Raw genomic sequence first — 17,222 nt, forward strand, 5'->3', positions numbered from 1 at the left:
CTTCAGCCAGGAAAGCAGGAAACACTATGGCTGGAGTCCTGGGTTGGAATTCTAGCTCATTTGTGCTCTCTGGCCCTCGGTTTTCTCATCGGTAAAATAGGTACAAGTATTAGTATCTACCACTTGGTGTCCTTGGAAAAAGTAGATGAGTATGTATATGTCAGGTGCTTGAAACAGTGCCTGGCACACAGTGTGGTAGTCTGTGGTCCCGGGAGACATCTGATGGCCTAGGGCCCTATGGTTCAGGGCCCTGGACAGGCTGTGAAGTCGCAGGGAATTGAGTCACCTAGTCTATCCTAATGTTTTTACCGAGGAGGAAACCGAGGGTCAGAGTGATCCCCAGGCCCACAGAAGCTCCCTAAGAGGAAACCAGTCACATAAACAGATTCTAAAAAGCGAGATGGAGTAAATGGGAATACAGAGCAAACAGGTGGGAGCTGAGAATGCCCACTGTGTGTGTAAAGGGGAGAGGGTGATGGGGGAAGGCTTTCTGGAGCAGGTGATGTTTAAGCTGAGCTGGGAAGAGGCAGGTGGAAGGAAGGTAGAGTTCAGAGATGGCGTATGCAGGTGTCTTCCTTCTCTGTGGCCTCCACAGCACCCAATGTTCATTCCTTTGTTCAGCTATTAATTCAACAAATACAGTAAAACCTCTCAACGACATGAATTTCAGTGTAACATGGCTGGGATTGGCGTCCGCCCTCCTCTCAGCCCCGTTTCTCAAAGAAGTGGGTGCGGTCCGAAGTTCTTACCCTCTGCAGGGAATGGGGAGGCCAGAAGTCAGAACTGAGATGATCACAGTTTACACATATTGGTGTACATTTTAAGAGCTACCGGTTTTTTGGGCGAGGGGCGCGGTGGCTCAGGCCTGTAATCTCAGTACTTTGGGAGACTGAGGCAGGTGGATCACTTGACGTCAGGAGTTTGAGACCAGCCTGGCCAACATAGGGCGCCACCATTTCTACTAAAAATACAAAAATTAGCTGGGCATGTAGGCATGAGCCTGTAATCCCAGCTACTCGGGAGGCTGAGGCAGGAGAATCGAGAATCGTTTGAACCCAGGAGGCATAGGTTGCAGTGAGCTGAGATGGCACCACTGTACTCCAGCCTGGGCAGCAAAGCGAGACTCTGTCTCAAAAAATAAAATAAGAAAGATCCGGCCGGGCGCGGTGGCTCAAGCGTGTAATCCCAGCACTTTGGGAGGCCGAGACGGGCGGATCACGAGGTCAGGAGATCGAGACCATCCTGGCTAACCCGGTGAAACCCCGTCTCTACTAAAAAATACAAAAAAACTAGCCGGGCGCGGTGTTGGGCGCTGGTAGTCCCAGCTACTCTAGAGGCTGAGGCAGGAGAATGGCGTAAACCTGGGAGGCAGAGCTTGCAGTGAGCTGAGATCTGGCCACTGCACTCCAGCCTGGGTGACAGAGCGAGACTCCATCTCAAAAAATAAAAAAAATTAAAAAATAAAATAAATAGGAAAGATCCACCATTTTTTTTTTTCTTGTGCTTTTTGTAACTGTACAGTACTTTTTGGCTGATTAGGGATATATCACTGGCTGGGTGCGGTGGCTCATGCCTGTAATCCCAGCCACTCTGGGAGGCCGAGGCGGGAGGATTGCTTGAGCCCAGAAGTTCAAGACCAGCCTGGCTGACAGGACGAAACCCAGTCTCTATTTAAAATTTTTAAAAAATCGCTGATTTGCTTTTAAAACATTTTACTGTATTATGTGGCAGAGAAAGCTATGGGTCATCAGTATCCATGTTCTCATCCTCCTGGGGCGCTCCCTGGATGAATTTTCCCAGGCTCCCTTACCATTCAGTAGGGCCACAAGGCTGAGTTTTCGCTGATGAAACGTGTGTCCATTTCAAGCCTGGACCCTAAAACCTCTCACTCTTTCCTCATTTGTTGGACAAGTCAAGGGGACTTTGAAGGCCTAGAGGAGGGCAGAGCCTCAAGCCAGAGGAGCATTTTTTGTTTTTTGTTTTTGAGATGGAGTCTTGCTTTGTCACCCAGGCTGGAGTGCAGTCGTGCGATCTCAGCTCACTACAACCTCTGCCTCCCAGGTTCAGGTGATTCTCCTGCCTCAGCCTCCTGAGTCTGAGCTGGGACTACAGGTGCATGCCACCATGCCCAGCTGATTTTTGTATTTTTAGTAGAGACAGGATTTCACTGTGTTGGCCAGGCTGGTCTCAAACTCCTGACCTCATGTAATCCACCCGCCTCTTTCTAGTGCTGGGATTACAGGCGTGAGCCACCACACCCACCCGGGAAGCCCGGGAAGAGTGTCTTTACGGTTGTTGTCTTGCTGTGGGAGAGTCCCCAAAGCAGTCTCCTTCCGTCTTTGGCAGGGTTGGTATCTGGTTGCTGGGACTCTGGGAGCTGTGCGAAGAAAGCCAAGGGTGAACAGCAGAAGGCTGGACTTGTTCAAGCTCATTCTCCGGGATTCACTATTTCTGGTCCAGTTCTTACACCTGAAGCAGAACAACTGAATGATCAGGGCTGTAGCCAAAGTAATAGCAGCTGGTTGAACTAATTTAAAAGAATCAAAGTGTTTTTTGTTGAGGAAGATTGGTTCTGCTGACCTAAAAGCTGCAGGTCATTACCCCAATGAACTGAGAAGGCTCCTAGAAGGTGGTTAGAGTGATGACCGTGTCTACACCTGGGATGAAGGCGGCCTGGGCCTTCAAGTGTTGCTGGATCAAATGCTTGCAGCCAAGGCTGATGAGCACAAGCAAGGAGGCTTCTTTTTTGTTGTTTTGAGACAGGGTCTTGCTCTGTCACACAGGCTGGGGTGCAGTGGCACGGTCACAGCTCACTGCAGCCTGGAATTCCTCGGCTCAAGTGATCCTCCTGCCTCTCAGCCTCCCAAGTAGCTGGGACTACAGACATGAGCTACCACCACGCCTGGCTAACTTTTAATTTTAGTGTAGAGATGGGGGTCTCACTCTGTTGCCCAAGCTGGGCTTGAACTCTGGGCTCAAGCAATTCTTCTGCCTCGGCCTCCCAAAGTGTTAGGATCACAGGCATGAGCCGTGCCCAACCATAAGACGGCTTCACACAAAGGAAGGAATGAGTCACTAACACGCTGATGATAAAGCAGAAGATAACAGTCCCCCCCACAACCCCCAAAGTTCCAGGGCTGTGGGACTCCTAGAGAAGCATTTCAAATGGCTGCAGAGTCAGAGGGTGGATGGCGTTCTGTTCTCCAGCTGTGAAGCTTTCAAGATCTAGCAAGGACTAGCAAGCCAGAGGAAGCACCTGGAAGTAGGTGGCTAAACTGAAGAAAATTGCCCTAGGCCAGTGTTTCTTTAACTTCAGTGCATACCAGCATCCCCAGGAGGACTTGCTTACACTTTGATTGCTGGACCCGTCCCCAGAGTTTAATTTAGTAGGTCTGTAGTGAGGCTTGAGAATTTGCATTTCCAGCAAGTTGCCAAGTGAGGCTGCTGCAGTGGCTGCTGCGGCAGCTGGTCCCATACTTTTAGAAGCGCTGGTTAAGGAAGTGATGACTGCGTTGAAAGCCCTGGATTCAGCCCGCACCAGCTTCAAACCTAACTCTAGTCATGTGATTTGCGGCAAGTCACATAACCTCTCTGTTCCTTAGTTTTCTCATCTGTAGAGTGAAGCTAAGAGTGACTACCTTCTGGGGTTCAGGGGAGGCTTCCTGGAGGAGATGGCATCTCAGCTGAGACCTGAGGGATGAGCAGACAAGTTGGCCAGGGGATGGATAGGGAGGACAGGCTGGGGTGTGTACCAGACAGAAGGCATAGCATGTTCAGAGCCCAAGGAGGAAGGAGCACATGCCTTCTAGGGAGCTGAGAGGAGTTATGTAGCAAGTGCTTTGTAAGTGATACTGAAATGCTACCAGTCTGTCTGGGCAGGATTGCAGTGGAGAGGAAGCCAACCAGGGTATGGAAAATGGATTGCTAGATGGGCTGAGACATGGTACAAGTTATTTGTGCTCTTCTTTCATTGGCCAGAATGCAGTCACATGACCTTACCTAGCTGCAAGGGATGCTGGGAAACGTAGTCCCTGGCCTGGCAGGGGAGAAAGGATTCCTGGAGGAAAGAAAGCCAGCTCTCTGTGCCACTGTGGTTTTCAGGTCCCCTCTCTCACATCTTCTCCACCTTGCTCACTTTGCTCTGCTCTGTTGGGTGAATGAATTTTACAGATGAAGAAGCTGAGGTTCAGAGAGGTTAAGTACTTTCCCCAGCATTCCTCAGCTGATTATGGCAGGGCCAGGAATTGAATTCATCCCAAAGGCCTTGTTTGGCTAGATTTGGTTTTGGTGCTTTTCAGATCCTCCATGAGCCAGTCTTTCCCACTACAGCCTCAGCTATGTCATTGGACTAAGTAACTCCTATGTGGTTACAACACAGTAGTTTTTTGTTTTTTGTTTGTTTGTTTGTTTGTTTGCAGAGGTCTGGGGGCAGGGGGATAGAGTCTTGCCCTGCTGCCCAGGCTAGAGTGCAGTGACACAGTCTTGGCTCACTGCAACCTCTGCCTCCTTGGTTCAAGTGATTCTCATGCTTCAGCCTCCCAAGTAGCTGGGACTATACAGGTCGTGCACCACCACGCCTGGCTAATTTTTTAATTTTTGGTAGAGATGGGGTTTTGCCACGTTGCTCAGGCTGGTCTCAAACTCCTCACCTCAAGCGATCTGCCTGCCTCGGCCTCCCAAAGTGCTGGGATTACAGGGGTCAACCACCGTGCCCAGCCACAACACAAAAGTCCTTCTGTTTCTCTATTATATCAGCAGGAAGCTGCAGCTTTTCTTCACTTACTCGTTCATTCATGCAGCACGCACTTGTGCATTTATGGTGTGTGCCAGGCATTGTGCTTTGGGCTGGGAGCTGCAGAGGAACAAGACACCGTGCCTTTTGTTCAAGACACTCACATGGTCTGGCCACCGAGAGGGCTGGGCACACAGAGTTCATGTGAGAAGTGAGACGTGCTGTATCCCTGAGCTCACCCACCAGGAGTACAGAGTGTACCGTGGACACGCAGAGGGTGCCCAGCAAGTGATTAAACATTATAATTCAAGCTCCCTTGTGCATTTTGCTAATCAAAGCTATAATTATGATATTTTGTGTTTCATATTCCGAAATGCAGTTTTCAGATTCCTGAAACAATAAAATAGCCCTTGCACGATGACAGTTTTATATGCAGAAAACACAGTGTACTGCAGTGATATTTTTACGAGCCTTTAGCAGAGCAAATGATGACGTATCTCTGGCTTCTGCAGCAGGTTGTTGTTTACGTCGGTTAAGTTAGTTGATTTCTCTGTCTCTTTTTTTCTTTTTCTTTTTTTTTTGAGACAGAGTCTTGCTCTGTCACCCAGGCTGGAGTGCGGTGGCACGATTTCGGCTCACTGCAACCTCCGCCTCCCAGGTTCAAGCGATTCTTCTGCTTTGGCCTACTAAGTAGCTGGGATTACAGGGGCACACCACCACACCCAGCTAGTTTTTGTATTTTTAGTAGAGGTGGGGTTTTCACCATGTTGGTCAGGTCTCAAACTCCTGACCTCGTGATCCACCCGCCTCGGCCTCCTGAAGTGCTGGGATTACAGGCGTGAGCTACTGCACCCGACCTTGTCTGTCTCTTTATGGCATGTGGGGAGATTTTTTTTTTTTTTTTTTTTTTTTTTTTTTTTTTTTGAGACGGAGTCTCGCTCTGTGGCCCAGGCTGGAGTGCAGTGGCCGGATCTCAGCTCACTGCAAGCTCCGCCTCCCGGGTTTAAGCCATTCTCCTGCCTCAGCCTCCCGAGTAGCTGGGGCTACAGGCGCCCGCCACCTCGCCCGGCTAGTTTTTTGTATTTTTTAGTAGAGACGGGGTTTCACCGTGTTAGCCAGGATGGTCTCGATCTCCTGACCTCGTGATCCGCCCGTCTCGGCCTCCCAAAGTGCTGGGATTACAGGCTTGAGCCACCGCGCCCGGCCGGGAGATTTGTTTTTAAAGGGAAAAGGGGAAGAGAGGGTTGGGGAGGGCTCCTTAAAATTATACCAGAGGCCGGACACAGCGGCTCACGCCTGTGATTCCAACACTTTGGGAGGCTGAGGCTAGAGGATCACTTGAGCCCAGGAGCAGCAAAACACCATCTCTACAAAAAATTTTTTAAAATAAGTCAGGCATGGTGGCACATGCCTGTAGTCCAACTACTCGGGAGGCTGAGGTGGGAGGATCCCTTGAGCCCAGGAATTCGAGGATGCAGTGGGCTATGATTATGCCAATGGACTCCAGCCTGGACGAGACAGCAAGACACCCACCCAGTCTCTTAAAAAAGAAAAAAAGAGGCCAGGCACGGTGGTTTATGCCTGTAATCCCAGCACTTTGGGAGGCTGAGATGGACGGATCACGAGGTCAGGAGATCGAGACCATCCTGGCTAACACGGTGAAACCCCGTCTCTACTAAAAATACAAAAATGAGCCAGTTATGGCGGCACACACCTGTAATCCCAGCTACTCAGGAGGCTGAGGCACAAGAATCACTTGAACCCGGGAGGTGGAGGTTGCAGTGAGCCAAGATTTAGCCACTGCGCTCCAACCTGGGCGATAGAGTGAGACTCCATCTCAAAAAACAAAAGAAAGAAATTCCAGCAGATTCATTCTAGAGCTGGGTTTCTCAGCCTCAGCACTGACATTGGGCCAGATCTTCTTCATTGTAGGGTACTGTTCTATTTGTTTTAGGATGTTTAGCAGCATCCCTGGCCTCTATCCACTAGATGCTAGTTGCACCCCTAGAGTTGCAACAACCAAAAATGTCTCTAGACGTTGCCAAATGTCCCTTGAGGGAGCAAAATTGCCCAAGGTTGAGAGCCGCTGTTCAGGACTTTGTTTCCAATTGCTGCTGTAACAAATTGCTGCAATTACTTAGCGGCTTTAAAACAACAAACTTATTATCTTATAGTTCCTGGAGATCAGAAGTTCTAAAATCTAGGAGTCAGCATCGTTGTGTTCCTTCTGGAGGCCCCAGGAGAAAATCAGTTTCTTTGTCTTGTCTAGATTCTAGGGGCTGTCCTCATTCCTTGGGCTCCTGGCCCCTCTCTCCATCTTTGAAGCCAGCAGTGTGGCAACTTCACATCTTTCTGTCTTTGGTCACACCTCTTCCTCTAACTCTGACCCTTCTACCTCCTTTTTCTTTTTTGGAGACGGAGTCTTGCTCTGTCACCCAGACTGGAGTACAGTGGAGCGATCTTGGCTCACTGCAAGCTCTGCCTCCCGGGTTCACGCCCTTCTCCTGCCTCAGCCTCCTGAGTTCTGGGACTACAGGTGCACGCTGCCACGCCTGGCTAATTTTTTTGTATTCTTAGTAGAGACGGGGTTTCACCGTGTTAACTAGGATGGTCTCGATCTCCTGACCTGGTGATCCGCTCGCCTCGCCCTCTCAAAGTGCTGGCATTACAGGCATGAGCCACCGCGCCTGGCCTTCTCTGCCTCCTTTTTATGAGGATCCTTGTGATTACACTGGGCTCACAGGATAATCCACGACTGTCTCCCATCTTAAGATCCTTAATCACATCTGCAAAGTCCCTTTGGCTATATAAGGTAACATATTCACAGGTTCCAGGGATTAGGACGTAGACATCTTAGGGGGGCTGTTTTTCTGCCTGCCACATAGACAGTTTGGCCTCAGGGTATAATGAAATTTGCTTATGGAGGGCTTGTAGGGAGCGAAGTGATTTAGGGAGCCAGAGACTGGGGGATTAGTGGGGCATAACAGCAGCTAGTACTTTTGAGAGTCAAGTCTATCCCAGACACCATGTGCCTAATCTCATTGTATCCTCAGAGCAACCCCTGCAGGGGTACTGTTTAGCTGACCCCTGTTTACAGAGGAGGCAACTATCCAAGGAAGGCTTTCTGGAGGCCAGGTGCAGTAGCTCATGCGTGTAATCAACTTTGGGAGGTCGAGGCAGGAGGATCGCTTGGGGCCAGGAGTTCAGAGGCAAGAGGATCACTTGAGCTTGGGAGGCAGAGGCTGCAGTGAGCCATGATTGCACCACTGCACTCCAGCCTGGGTGACAGAGTGAGACCCTGTCTCAAAAAAAAAAAAGAAAGAGACCAGAGATCAGCCTGAGCAATGTAGGGAGATGCTCATCTCTACAAAAATAAAATAACATAATTAGCCAGATGTGGGTGGTATGCACCTGTAGTCCCAGGTACTCTGGAGGCTGAGGTGGGAGGATCACTTGAGCCCAGGAGTTGGAGGCTGCAGTTGAGCTATGATTGCACCACTGCACTCCAGCCTGGCCAACAGAGCCAGACTCTCTTTCTCTCAACAACGACAACAACAACAACAACAATAATACAACAAACCCAAAAGAGACAAACAAGAAAGGCTGTCTGGAGGAGGTCAAAATTTGAGCTGCGTTTTGAAGAGATTAAAGGATTTTGCTAGTGAGTGGGAAAAGGATTCCAGGCAGAGGTGTTACTGGTGGAGGGTGTCCGTGTTCTTGGCGTTTTGAGCAAAGAATTGGACAAAACACACGAACAAAAGAAGGAAAGAATAAAGCAATGAAAGCAAATATTTACGGAAAACGGAAGTACACTTCACAGGGTGGGAGTGGGCTCCAGCAGGCGGCTTGGGGCTTAGAAAAAAAAAGCAACAGAACTGCCTGGGGCTTAAACACCCTCTAGAGGTTTCCCATTGGTTACTTGATGTATACCCTATGTAAATGAAGTAGTGGCCTGGGATCAGTCTGATAGGTTGTGGAAAGCCACCAATCAGAGGCTGAAGTGAAGTTACAAATGAAGACTCCTATACAAATGAAGACTTGGCCAGCACCAGCCTGATTGGTTGTGGGAAGGGACCAATCAGAGATAATTTCAGTTTTTCATCTGCCACGCAGAAAAGTTGGGGGTTGCAAAGGGAGTAGCCTCTGTTCCTTTTGTTACTTGGGCGTGGAAAATTGGGATTTTCCTTTTGATTTAGTTTTAGGAGGTCAGCCTGAATCAGCCTCAGGTTCCCTGCCTCCAGACCCTATTCTCCTGCCTCAGAGGCACCTGCAGATAGATACAAGGGCAAGGAGGTGAGGAGAATTTGGTGGTGCATGGAGATAGATTCTTGGACTTGGAAACTTGGGAAGCTGAGATGGCAGGGAGGAAGGGATGGATGGGCTTGATTCTGTAAATTGGTTCTTTCATTCTGATGTAAAGTGTACTATTTCAATAGTTTAAATAAATGTTTATGAGCACCCACTATATGCTACGGGTACAGACATTAATAAGACACTGATGTGAACTCTTAGCATGATGCTTGACTTAATCACTCCTAATGCTGCACCCCAGTAAATAAACACTGAGCAGCCATGTGCAGTGGCTCATGCCTGTAATCCCAGGACTTTGGGATGCTGAGGCGGGCAGATCACTTGAGGTCAGGAGTTCAAGACCAGCCTGACCAACATGATGAAACCCTGTCTCTACTAAAAATACAAAAATTAGCCAGGCATGGTGGCGGGTGGCTGTAATCCCAGCTACTCAGGAGGCTGAGGCAGGAGAATCACTTGAACCTGGGAGGCAGAGGTTGCAGTGAGCCGAGATTGCACCACTGCACTCCAGCCTGGGTAACAGAGCGAGACTCCGTCTCAAAACAAAAGAAACACTAAACAGAAAGGTATTTGAGTTCATGTTGAGCACCTGTGCACTGAAGGCACTACAAGGTATGGGGGGAGGGGTGGAGACAGCAGTGCAGACCTTAGGATGTCACAGTCTGCCTGACAAGTCTATTGTCTAAGAACAGGGTCCCAGCTCCTAATGGTGGGGCCCAGGATGCAAACCCTGGCCATGCGGCTGTAGAGCACAAGCTGTTAGCTTCTGTATTGGGCTTTGGTTTTTGTTTCTTGTTTGAAGGAAACTGGGGACTCTAGCTAGGGTTTAAAATAGCTTCAGAACAAGCCAGGTGCAGCCCTCAACAGCCTAGCGCTGTGCAGTTCCGCTCCCTTAAGGTTGCCTTTTCAGGGATAGACTGTCACTTCTGGACCTAGCAGCTCCTGTCATTATCAAAGGAGAGTCCAGTGTAGCACCTGGTATGCAGTCAGTCTTTCACATGCATTGTCTTTCTTATTTCCATAAAAATTATGCCTTTTTGAGGTTGATAAGCAGATAAGAAGCTCTTCTGCTTTTTTTTTTTTTTTTTTTTGAGATGGAGTCTCGCTCTGTCGCCCAGGCTGGAGTGCAGTGGCCGGTTCTCAGCTCACTGCAAGCTCCGCCTCCCGGGTTTACGCCATTCTCCTGCCTCAGCCTCTGAGTAGCTGAGACTACAGGCGCCCGCCACCTCGCCCGGCTAGTTTTTTGTATTTTTTAGTAGAGACGGGGTTTCACCGTGTTAGCCAGGATGGTCTCGATCTCCTGACCTCATGATCCGCCCGTCTCGGCCTCCCAAAGTGCTGGGATTACAGGCTTGAGCCACCGCGCCCGGCCTTTTTCTTTTTTTTTTTGAGATGGAGTCTTGCTCTGTCACCCAGGCTGGAGTGCAGTGGGTGACAGAGCTCATCTTGGCTCACTGCAAGCTCCGCCTCCCAGGTGCACACCATTCTCCTGCCTCAGCCTCTCAAGTAGCCGGGACTACAGGCTCCTGCCACCATGCCCGGCTAATTTTTTGTATTTTTAGTAAAGACGGGGTTTCACCATGATAGCCAGGATGGTCTCGATCTGCTGACCTCGTGATCCACCCGCCTCGACCTCCCAAAATGTTGGGATTACAAGCATGAGCCTCCGTGCCCGGCCACTCTTCTGCTTTCTTATCACACATTCATAGCACAAAAGCCACACCGTCCCTTCTCTGAATTCATGCTAAACTGTGAGAAACTCAGCTTCTTCTAGTTTGTGGAATGAGACAGTGTTCTTGGCATGGTATGTAAAGGAAGCAGACGGCTGGGCACTGTGACTCAGCCTGTAATCTCAACACTTTGGGAGGCTGAGGCGGGAGGATCACTTGAGACCAGGGGCTCGAGACCAGCCTAGGCAACAGAGCAAGACCCCGTCTGTAATAAATAAATAAAGGAACCAGAAGAAGACCTACCAGTGTAGGGATAGGGTGGGGAAGGCAAGTAGTAAGGGGAAGTAGAGCTAAAGTCTCATTTATCATACCTGGAAATCAGAAGATAGAATCAAAATAGATAAATTAAGAAATAATCAGGGCCGGGTGTGTAGCTCATGCCTGTAATCCCCGCAGTTTGGGAGGCCAAAATGAGTGGATCCTTTGAGTCCAGGAGTTTGAGACCAGCTGGGCAACATGGTAAAATCCCATCTCAACAAATATATACAAAAATTAACTGGGTATAGTGACTTGTGCCTGTGGTCCCAGCTACTCTGGCGGCTTATGTGGGAGGATCACTTGAGCCTGGGAAACAGAGGTTGCAGTGAGCCAAGACTGCACCACTGGACTCCAGCCTGGGTGACAGAGCGAGACCCTGTTTCCAAAAAAAAAAAAAGAATCGGAGAAGCATAATATTTAGTTATATATATATATATATATATACACACACACACACACACACACACACACACACACACACACACATACATATATTAGAGAGAGAGAGAGAGAGAGATAAAGGTAACACTGAGAATAGTTGGAAGTGGTTGCCTCTAGGGGTGGGAAGTAGGGCTGCCCATGCACAGTTGCAAAGGTTGTTCACTAGAGTTGAGCAGTACCCCACCTATATGATCATATACAGTGGCCCTAGTAAGAAAAAGGTGTTTAAAGTATTTTTTAAATTATATATAAATAATATACAGTGGCCCAAAGCCTGGCTGGATTTGGACAGAGTCTTACTCTGTCGCCCAGACTAGAGTACAGTGGCACGATCTTGGCTCACTGCAGACTCTACCTCCCCGGTTCAAACAATTCTCCGACCTCAGCTTCCTGAGGAGCTGGGATTACAGGCACGCGCCACCACGCCCTGCTAATTTTTGTATTTTTAGTAGAGACGGGGTTTCACCATGTTGGCCAGGCTGGTCTCGAACTCCTGACCTCAGGTGATCCGCCTGCCTTGGCCTTCCAAAGTGTTGAGATTACAGGAGTGAGCCACCATGCCTGGCTGGTTTGGGGCTTTTCATATTGCACGTGACAGAAAACCTATCTGTAACTAGCTAAATAGCCCTTTCCCCTACTGCCCCCTAAAAGGTGGGGTTTATTATATCATGTGATTCAGAAATCTACGCGGGGCTTGGTAGTTTGGTTTTGGGAACATCTGGATTCCAGGTCTCAAATGACATCATCACTTCATTTTCCTCTTTCTCTGGCTCTGCCCTCCACACATCAGCTTTGTTCTGTGTTGGTCTCAGCCCCAGTCTCAAGTTCACATTCAGCATGAAAAGGCTGATCACCTCTTCCAGTTACTCAAGCAAAAAGCCCCAGGTTTGCTGCAGTGGGCTAGAATAGTTTGACTCTAATCACATGACCACCTCTGAGCCAATCTCTGTGGCCAGGCACCCCAGTGATTGGTTTAGGCCTGGATCTTGTGACATAATCCTAAACACATGACTTGAGGGTAGGGCAGAGGCAGATCCTCACACAGAAGCTGGTGCGTGATTCCAGGTGGCTAATCAGTCACCTGTGTCCATTGTGGTTGGAGTCAAGGGCGTGTGGGTTGTGCTGGGCATATACTAGCGTGTGCATTGGCCAGCTTGGGGGGCCCTGCGTTGGCTTTGGGATGCTGGTTCCCAGGAGTGACGGGAAGATTCTACCCGCTTTCTACAGTAGGAAGGCAGGTCCTGGGGTGAGGGTGAGCCCCGGGGGGACCAGTGGCCACTGTGGCTTGACCCACAGGCCTTGACCTGAGCATTGCAGGCGTAGTTTCCTGCCCCTATAACTGCCAGATCGAGACTCAGTGAGACAGTGGTTTCCGTGGCCAGAGCCTGAAATAGTCTATTCCCGGAGGATCCCTGAAGAAGCTTGGCTTTGCTATGAGCCAGACGTCCGGGTCACAAGTCTGGCTGGGACCCAAGGCTCAGTCCCCTTTATTTATGATAATAAAAATGATGATAATAATAGCTGTTGAGCTCATGGGGTGAGTAGAGTTATGCATCCCTACCGAGGCTCAAGAGGTGAAGTCACATAGCCAGTTAGTGGCAGAGATGGGGCTTGAACTTGGTCTTCCTGACTCAGCTAGCTTTCCATAGAAATAGGAACTGGAGGCCAGACGCAGTGGCTCATGCCTTTAATCCCCAGCACTTTGGGAGGCCGAGGAGGGTGGATCGCTTGAGGGCAGGAGTTCAAACAAAAAAATTTGAAAAACAAGAAAAAGAAAAAAGAAAAGAAATGAGGACTGGGAGGAGAAGATGTGGATGCCTGAGTGAGGTAGAGAAAACTTTCAAGAGAATCCTGATGTCTTTCAGCTGGAGTCCTGTTCTCATCACAGGCGCAGATCCTTTCTTTGGGCCAAGGGAAGCCCAGGTTAGATAGAGATCCCTAGGAGGCTGGGTACCTTGCCTGGTGTTAGAACAGGCCTCTTGGAACTGACTTAGAGGCTAAGGAAGGTTTCTTGCGTGTGTGGGGAAATCCAACATCCTCCGGGTACCCAGTCCTCATGTGCAAATGTAAGAGTATCTGCCAAGTTAGGCCTCTGGATTGAGGCCACAGTTTTCCCAGGTTGACCCTGCCCAGGCATCCATTTGCCATAAAGGATGTGACCTTTAGGTCAGGTGCAGTGGCTCACACCTGTCATCCCAACACTTTAGGAGGCCAAAGCGGGAGGATTGCTTGAGGCCAGGAGTTCGAGACTAGCCTGGGCAACGAAGTGAAACCGTGTCTCTACAAAGATAACAAATTAGGTGGACAGGCTGAGGCGAGTGGATCACCTGAAGCCAGGAGTTCAAGACCAGCCTGACCAACATGGTGAAACCCTGTCTCTACTAAAAATACAAAAAATTAGCTGGGCATGGTGGCACATGCTTGTAATCCCAGCTACTCAGGAGGCTGAGGCAGGAGAATCACTTGAATCCGGGAGGCAGAGGTTGCAGTGAGCCAAGATAGTGCCATTGCACTCCAGCCTAGGCAACAAGAATGAAACTCCATCTCAAAAAAAAAAAAAATTAGGTGGGCATAGTGACACACACCTGTAGTCCCAGCTACTCAGGAGGCTGAGGTAGGAGAATCACTTGAGCCCAGAGATCAAGGCTGCAATGAGCTATGATCGCACCATTGTACTCCAGCCTGGGCAGCAGCACAAGACCCTTTCTCAAAAAAGAAAACTTTACCAAAAAGAAGATGCGATTTTTTTTATGATATGGGAGAGAAGGAGCTACTGTTGCCAAATAAAATTAGCAAGTAGAAAGGAAAAAAGAAAATTACAGTAGATTATACAAGTTTAGGTATCAAAGTATAAAGATTGTGAGTCCAGGATTGTTATACTGTCCCATGGTATAAGAGGTCCAGATTCTCTTTGTCTCATAGCTCTTCCAGCCTCAGCACATGGCCGTCCATCTCATGGTCTAAGGTAGCTGCTTGAGCTCCGGCAGTCACATATGCATTTCAGCCAGCAGTCTGGAAGGCGAGCCAAGGGGCACATTCCCTTTGAGAACCCTTCCCTATAGTTGCACACAGTCCTTCTTATATCCCATTGGCTAAAACTTGTTCACACGGTAACATCTATCTGCAAAGGAGTCTGGGAAATGTATCCTGAGTGGCCATGTGACATGCTTAGCCAAAACCCAGTGGTTCTGTTATTAACAAAGCAAGAGTGAACAGCTATTGGGGGATAGTTCGCCACAGCTGCCTTAAGAGCAAATTTATGACAACTCAAAAGCCATAAAACAGATGACACTCACTTGGCTCTGGAATGCATATCAAGTGCCTGCTGTGTACAAGGCTCTGTGCCAGGCAGGGTCACAGCTGCTTGCCTTCGTTTCCCAGGGCTGAGGAGAATGTCAGGTCTGTGGTGGGACACGGCCGAGGGCCGGGCTCCCCGCGCTGTAAGATGAGGGAGTCGGCTAGGTGAATTAATTGGGTAAGGAGCCAGGATTTACTCTCTAGCAGCCCAGATCCTGAATCTGAGCATGCTGTTTTATTGTTTTTTGCTTATTTGAGATGAGGTCTTGCTCTGTTGCCCAGGCAGTGGCACAATCTCAGTTACTGTAGCCTCTGCCTCCCCAGGTTCAAGTGATCCTCCCACCTCAGCCTCCTGAGTAGCTGGGACTACAGGCACACGCCACCACGCCCGGCTAATTTTTGTATTTTTTCATAGAGACAGAATTTTGCCATGTTGCCCAGGCTGGTCTCGAACTCCTGAGCTCAAGCGATCCGCCCACCTTGGCCTCCCAAAGTGCTGGGATTACAGGGATGAGCCATTGCGCCTGGCCCTGGATCTGAGCTTTTAACCACCAAACTACACTGTCTGGAGGTCTGCAGGTTGGGGCTGTGGTTCTGGACCTTCTCCTGGCACCATCCTGGCCCCCAGTGGCTGCTGAGTAGGCTGGGCCTGCTGGCAGCTCCTGGCACCACACCATGTTGGTCAGCAGGGATTCTGGCCAAGGGCTGACCAGGGCAGAGTAGGCACTGGGGTTGGGAGCAGCTGACAGTGTGGAGAAGCCAGCCCAGGGCTCAGGGAAGATTTTGGTGACAAGCAGGATCAGGTGGCTCTGGCATTGGATCCAGGCCTGTGACGTGTCTTGCCCAGAGGATAAGAAACAAACTCAGCAGTTCACGTCGATTTTCAAACTGTGAGTATAGAAATCAATGTGTGAGTGGTGTGTTAAGGAAAAAGATTAAACAGAAAGAAAATACTTAAGTAGAAGAGAAAATAGCAAGAGTGGGCCAAGCGCAGTGGCTCACGCCGGTAATCCCAGTGCTTTGGGAGGGCAAGGTGGGAGGATCATTTGAGGCTGGAAGTTCAAGACCAGCCTGGCCAACATAGTGAGACTCTGTATATACAAAAATAAAAATCTTTAGCCGGGCATGGTGGCATGGACTGCTCTGGAGGCTGAGGCGGGAGGATCGCCTGAACCCAGCTGTTGGAGGTTACAGTGAGCTGTGATCACACCGCTGCACTCCAGCTGGGGTGATCTGTCTCTAAAAATAAAATTAAAAAAAAAAATAGCAAGAGTGCATTATACAGAGTAAGGCTAAGCACAATTTCTTGAAATTTTACCTTGCATTTTATAAGCATGTACTGGGTTAGGATATAAATATATTTCCTGCTTCAGCAGCCAAAGGACCAAAGCCTTGGCTCTAGAAGACTGCACACCTGATGGACAGCACTGTCAAAAAAATTGGAATTAATTGGTTTGATGTAAAAAAATTTTTAAACTAATTTACTTACTATTTGTGTCTAAAGCAATCCAGCTTTGTAAAATGTACAAAGTTTTAAAAAGCTGGCCAGGCTCAGTGGCTTATGTCTGTAATCCTAGCACTTTGGGAGGCCAAGGCGGGCAGATCACTTGAGGTCAGGAGTTCAAGACCACCCTGGCCAACATGGTGAAACCCCACCTCTACTAAAAATATAAAAATTAGCTGGGCATGGTGGTGGGCTTCTGTAGTCCCAGCTACTCGGGAGGCTGAGGCAGGAGAATCCCTTGAACCTGGGAAGCAGAGGTTGCAGTGAGCCAAGATCATGCCACCTCACTCCAGCCTGGGCAACAGAGCGAGACTCCATCTCAAAAAAATTAAAAAGTTTCCCCCAGCTCTACAAATGCTTATTTCAAGTGCTGTACAGTTCCTGTGGATTTTTCAGGGAAGTTTTCATACATGTACACATGTCCTTTTTCTTTTCTTGGAGACAGGGTCTTGCTGTGTTGCCCAGGCTGGAGTGTTGTGGTGCAATTTCAGCTCACTGCAACCTCTAGGCTCACTTGAACCTCCTAGGCTGAAGTGATCCTCCCACCTCAACCTCCTGAGTAGCCGGGACTACAGGCACACACCACCACACCCAGCTAATTTTTTGTATTTTTTTTTTTGTAAAGACAGGGTCTCATTATGTTGCCCAGGCTAGTCTCAAACTCCTGGGCTCAAGCGATCCTCCCACCTTGCCCTCCCAAAGTGCTGGGATTACAAACATGAACCACCACATCCAACTTTCTTTTCTTTAACTTTGGCTTTCTTGAGCTATAATTCACATATCTTACAATCTGCTCATTTAAAATGTACAATTCTGGCTGGGTACAGTGGCTCGTGCCTGTAATCCCAGCACTTTGGGAGGCTGAGGTGGGCAGATCACGAGGTTAGGAGTTTGAGAACAGCCTGGCCAACACTGTGAAACCCCGTCCCTAAAAAATAAAAAAATACAA

At 49.0% G+C, this 17,222-nt stretch overlaps 1 protein-coding gene across 2 annotated transcripts in view; it reads left to right on the forward strand.

Annotated features, from left to right (window-relative positions):
- Positions 1–17,222, forward strand: part of EEF2K (eukaryotic elongation factor 2 kinase) — an 85,084-nt gene that overhangs the window by 1,259 nt on the left and 66,603 nt on the right. The gene's annotated exons all lie outside the window — the stretch shown is intronic.

This window comes from Rhinopithecus roxellana, chromosome 20 (assembly GCF_007565055.1).
Source record: "Rhinopithecus roxellana isolate Shanxi Qingling chromosome 20, ASM756505v1, whole genome shotgun sequence".
NCBI classification, from domain to species: domain Eukaryota; kingdom Metazoa; phylum Chordata; class Mammalia; order Primates; family Cercopithecidae; genus Rhinopithecus; species Rhinopithecus roxellana.